General features: G+C 38.2%; 1 pseudogene; it reads left to right on the forward strand.

The window, feature by feature from the left end:
* LOC105545456 overlaps nucleotides 1-5,962 on the forward strand; it is a 174,290-nt pseudogene that overhangs the window by 31,297 nt on the left and 137,031 nt on the right.

Raw genomic sequence — 5,962 nt, forward strand, 5'->3', positions numbered from 1 at the left:
GAGACTTCAGTTGTATTTTTCAGAGAAAAGATCCTACTGATGCTCCTTCCTCTTGTTCCCCAAAGAAACAAAGGTTAAGTTTATGTTTACTACTGGAGCTTTAAGTTTACTACTTGGGTAATGCTGTCTAATCCTGGCTGGGAATGCTGCTGGTGAGAACTCATCCTGACAAATCAGAACACAGTACTTCTTGGAAAGTACTGGTTTCAGAACCGCCTGAGATGTTGCTTGGGATTTGTTTTGTCTTTATTCCTGACAGATTGCTATATAAAATCAAGCTCATACACAATGTTGACTGCTAAGATAAAAAGCAATTCCTGTGATCACGAAAAAGTCTGTCTGCTAGGCAGAAAGTAAAACAAACAGCACAGAGGTGCTTGACGATCACAGATGATGGCCAATAAGTGATCATTTGTATGAAGTACAGAATGCAGTGTTATTTGATGAACACGATGTTCTGCATGCATCCGGCCATTATTTAGGAGGTGTTTGCTCAGATATGACTTCGGATCTACACTATATGCTACATAGAGTCAAACACACTGGCTTTGGTAAGGCCTGAAATATAAATTAAACAAAAACACAACGACTAATAACAGTGATGCTCCAAACAGGCTTTCTTCTTCTTTGGAAATTTCTTACGGTCTGGCTTATTTCGGTGAACACTCTAACCACATTTTCAACTAATTGGTAAAACCCAGAGCAGAGGAGAGGATTATATATGAGTTTCCACGGACAAGAAAAGTCAGAGAGAGGAAGTAGGGGAAAAAAAGGCATGAAAAGATAAAAATTGAGAAAAGTTCAGGGCAGGGGTGGGGGCATATAATTTTCCTGGGCTTGCCATAACACAGTACCGCAAACTGGGTGGCTTCAGCAACAGAAACTGTCTCACAGTTCTGGCAGCTAGAAGTCTGAAATCCAGGTGTCAGCAGCGGAGGTTCTATCCTAGGGCTGTGAAGCAGAATCTGTTCCATGCCTCTCCTCTAACTTCTTGTGGACCTGGCCATCTCTTGCCCCTTACATGGTGTTTTCCCTGTGTCTATACATTGTATTCCCTCTGTGCATATCTCTGTGTCCAAATTTCCCCTTTTAATAAGGATGCCAGTCACACTGGATTACAGCCTATCCTAAAGAATTTATTTCAACTTGATTCGCTCTGTGATGACCCTATCTCCATATAAGGTCATATTCTGAGAGACTAGGGGTTAGGACTCCAGCATATCCTTTTTTTTTTTGGGAAAGTGGTAGAGAATAGAATTCAACTTATCACAGGAAGAACGAGAGAACTGTGGGTAGGCACAACACTGAAGTCACACAGCACCTTTGTGTACTGCCCAGTCTGCACAACTGAATACTACAGCCCTATCAAAATGGTTCTTTGAGCTCCACATCCCTGGTGTCTTCTAAGACGGAATTCTCCTTTTTAAAAGCTGATACAATAAATGGAAATGCCATGAAGAATTTGCTAGGTTTTGGGTTACTAAAATTATTGACCTCTGCAGATTTTTGTTTTGCTTTGTATGTAGCCATAGGGGACACCATTAAATGAGATGAACAGTACTATTTACCCATCAGTCTCGTTTTCAAAAGCAAAAAAATAAGGCCAAATGACTGATTTTTAATATTCATAGGTCCTGTCATCTCCTATATGGTAGACATGTGCATTAGGTCATTCTTACATTGTTATAAAACCTAAGACTGGGTAATTTATTTTTTTATGAAAGAGGTTTAATTGGCTCACAGTTCTGCAGGCTGTATAGGAAGCATAGTGGCATTTGCTTCTGGCGAGGCCTCAGAAAGCTTCCAGTCACGGTGGAAGGCAAGGGAGAGCAGGCACATCACACAGTGAAAGCAGGAGCAAGAAAATGAGGGAGGAGGAGTTACACACTTTTAAATGACCAGGTCTCATGAAAACTCATTCACTACTGTGAAGACAGTACCAAGACGGATGGTGCTGAACTATACATGAGAAATCCACCCCCATGATCCAATCACCTCTCACCAGGCCTAACATTGAGAATTATATTTCAATATGAGATTTGGGCAGGGACACAGATCCGAACTACATTAACATGTAAAATGAAAAGAAGTCCAGGATTCCAAATTAACTCTTCTTGGCTCCCTGCTTTTCAACTACATTGCAAAAATGGGGAGAATTTTATGGAAAAATAAATATTTGTTTTTAGAATGTATTTGAAATAATTAAAAGGGCCCGTAACCTGAGTGGGAGCCCAGACTAAAATGGTAGAGCTACACGACAGAAAATAATCTTCCCCTCTAGGTTCCAAAGGAAGCACATGTGAAAGAGTGCAAAGGAACCAGCTGAGACTAAACTGGGTCTGTCAAGCTTTTCTTGTGTTTGTTTCCTTTTCAATGTCGTTGTAAAAATTACTAAAGTCATACATTTTTGTTGCCAAACATCAAACAGAACACTCATGTCAATGAAAAAAAAGCAATTTTTCTTCCTCTCTCACTTTTAATCCATCTTCCCAGAAAAAGATCACTTTCCCAGGTTAGTCTAAATACTTCTAAACATTTCCCTGCAAAATCTATATACTATATAGGTATGCAATTTTGTGTTTTACGAAGCGAGATCATGATATATGTATCATTTTCTCATGCCCATTTTAGAAAGTATGGCTAACACCCTAAGACAGAAGTAAGAGTAAAAACCTATCCATCCCTTACACTATGTCCCAAAGAAAACCCAGTAGTGGTGGGTATGTTTTCTCATTGTCTCTTCTCCGTTCATACACATTTGTTTTGTTTTACTTAATCTTGATCCTCTCAAGTGCTATCCTTTTTTTCTTGTTGTACCAGTAATATATGCTCATAGGAAAAATAAAATTTAGAACATAAGCAAAAGAAGAAAATAAAAAGCATCTCAAAATCTACCTTTCCAAAGCTTTAGTCATTGTTTACATTTTTGTATATACCACAAAGACATTTTTCAACTACTTCAATTTAAACAGAAAAGGATAAATACCACCAACAAATCTCAATAGATTTGTTAAAAGTTCAATCCAGTTTGGGCTACGTATACAAGACATCTACACGTGGCTTTATTTTTGTCTTGACTCAAGTGGGGAGAAAGAGTAGAGGAGTTTTCACAACTTAATATTATCACAGAATCAGCCTTTAGGGAAAGTTGTCATTTTCTTCCCATCTCTTCACTTCCAGCTCCATCATCCCCTTTCCCCCTCCAAGAGCTTTTCAGAGAATGTGACATTTGCTGCCTTTTCATCCCTCAGAGTTGTTATTTAGATATATTTTGTTTGTTTTATAAATCAGATTAAAGCAAAACGTACTTAAAACACTTCCAGGTCAGAAGTGCAGTTTCTTGATTGAGAGCAGGGTGTTTGTCCTCACTGACATTTAAAAGGCAGATCTCTGTTAAGCCTCTCTTAACACCCAGAATTACAATCTTGAATTTTCCACACACATCTTGTCAGGAAAATGTTTTAGTGGCATTAAATAATTACTACTGCTTTACACCAACATTTTTCTGGCTATCAATATTTGTTACTTAAACACTTTGGGAAAATAAAGAAAATATAGGAATGAAAATCAAAGTCATCCATAATTCCACTTCCTTGTGATAATCATTGTTACTTAACATTTTAGTGTGTTTTCGGTCAAACTTGTTTTTATGTGTATACACACACACACACACACACACACACACACACACATTATAATCAAATCTATACATGATTTCAATGGCTATGTGGACTTTTATGTTATAGCAACGACTATTGTGAATGCTATTGTTTAAATAAAAAATTTAAAACTCAGCCACATTTAAAAAATCTCTCACCAAATATTAACACATCTTTCATCAGTTTATTCCTATCCTGATTACCTTGATTCAATTATTCTTATGATCCTCATCTTGACTTGTAGCCAAAACCCTAGAGCCCCCAAGTAGGGTTTCAAAGACTCAATAGACTGTCCTTTCCATCTTTCAGATGCAGACTTTGATTTTTTGCTTTTTGTCTTACTCACAGTTTTGGGAGGTTTGTTTTGTTTTTCTTCTGCTTTTTAGCAACACCAGCCAATCAAAGATGTGTTTGCCTTTACGGGGGTCCCATTAAACTTCTAGTTCCAAAATGGACTGCCTCACTGCCACCGCCTGCAAGGCTGCAGAAAATAGGGAAAGCTTCACTTATCTTTATCTCTCAATTACCTCTTTAATCTCAACAAATTTTATTGCGCTCTATGAACCACAGGCTTTCTGTTGGCATTGGGCTACAGAAGCAAATAAGGTCCCTACTAGCCTGGTGCCTCCTGTCCAAAAGGTTGTACTGCTTATTCCACTGGAAGCTGTTTAAAAGCAAGATCTATGTCTGTCCCATCTGGCCATCCATCAGCTCCTGGCAAAGTTCCTCTGTCACAGTAGTAACTTAATTCAACAGCAATTGGCCAAATGAGGGAGTGAAAAGCATATTGCTTAAGAAAATAAATCAGTTGGGCCCGGTACAATGGCTCACGCCTGTAATCCCTGCACTTTGGGAGGCCGAGGCGGGTGGATCACAAGGTCAAGAGTTTGAGACCAGCCTGGCCAACATAGTGAAATCTGTTTCTACTAAGAATACAAAAATTAGCCGGATATTGTTGCGCGTGACTGTAATCCCAGCTACTCCAGAGGCTGAGGCAGGAGAATCTCTTGAACCCAGGAGGCGGAGGTTGCAGTGAGCTGAGACTGCAGTCCAGCCTGGGTGACAGAGCAAGACTCCGTCTCAAAAGAAAAGAAATCAGTTTTGCCACAATCTTCATAGATTTATTTCTTTGAATAAGGGCAAATCAGTTCTGGTAAAAATACAAATCTCTCTAGAAGGAGTAACATATGAAAAACCTTTCAGCCATTAACAGGTTAGTGAGAAGACATTTTCCAGCCAACTGACTTCCAAATTTGAAATGGGAGAGAAAAAGGAGAGAACACCTGCTTTAGATCATGAAGGGGTGCTTGGGACAAATATGGGAGTAATTTGGGAAACCCAGGGATCAAAAGGTGGTGCCTATGAGGGTCAAAATGAGGGACAAGAGAACTTAGAGAATCAATTTTACAAATTTCACTATTGTATTATATTCAAAATTCTTACAAAAAGACAGAAACCAGAAAATATGAGGTATGTTTTCAAAGAGCTTCCAGCAGTAACTAAAGAAGTGACAAATCACATGCCTGGATCCATTTGGGATCTGGGAGACAAAGACAAAGTGAAGTTTCTTCCCCTTCAATCCCACTGCAAAGATCCTGCCCTGCAAACAGGTATCCTCATATTGTAATATATTTTCAGATTTACAGAAAGTAACCTAGTGGGAAATTGTCTTTTAAGCAATATTTAACTGCTTGAAGTCTTGGTTTTATGACCGCCAGAATGTTGGCAAACTGAGAAATATGATCAATGGGGTAGAAGCCACAGCTTGGAGGTAAGCTGAAATGTGATGGCCTTGTAAATAGTCCCTGTAATTTCTCCTTCATTGAGATCCTATTTGTTAATCATTCATGTAAATGTTAATGGAAAACATGCAGAATCAATTAGCAAGTACTGGCATTCATTTAAAAATCTATAAAGATACTTTTACTATAGTGACAAAAACACACAATTCACAATTACAGACCCTAAATATATATAGTTTTTAAATTTGGAACTGAATTGATGTGAGAACTAAGAGTATTTTAAAAAACTAGATAGAACAAATTTCAGGCAGTATCTGGTAAATTTCCAGAGGATTTATTGACTTGCCAACTTAAAACTGGAATTTCTTAGGTTTTACGTTCCTTTTGGAAGTTTTTGATGGTCTTTGGCTGGTTTGTAGCCTTTTGTTTCAAGTGGCCTTATCTCAGTGTCCAAAGCAAGAAAACAGATAATGAAAGAAAAGCAACATCTAGAATTTTCTAGAAGACATATATGCGTGTAAATTCATTCACGTAGGTATGACAGACAAGCAACACAAATAG

Source organism: Mandrillus leucophaeus, unplaced genomic scaffold (assembly GCF_000951045.1).
Source record: "Mandrillus leucophaeus isolate KB7577 unplaced genomic scaffold, Mleu.le_1.0 Scaffold329, whole genome shotgun sequence".
NCBI lineage: Eukaryota > Metazoa > Chordata > Mammalia > Primates > Cercopithecidae > Mandrillus > Mandrillus leucophaeus.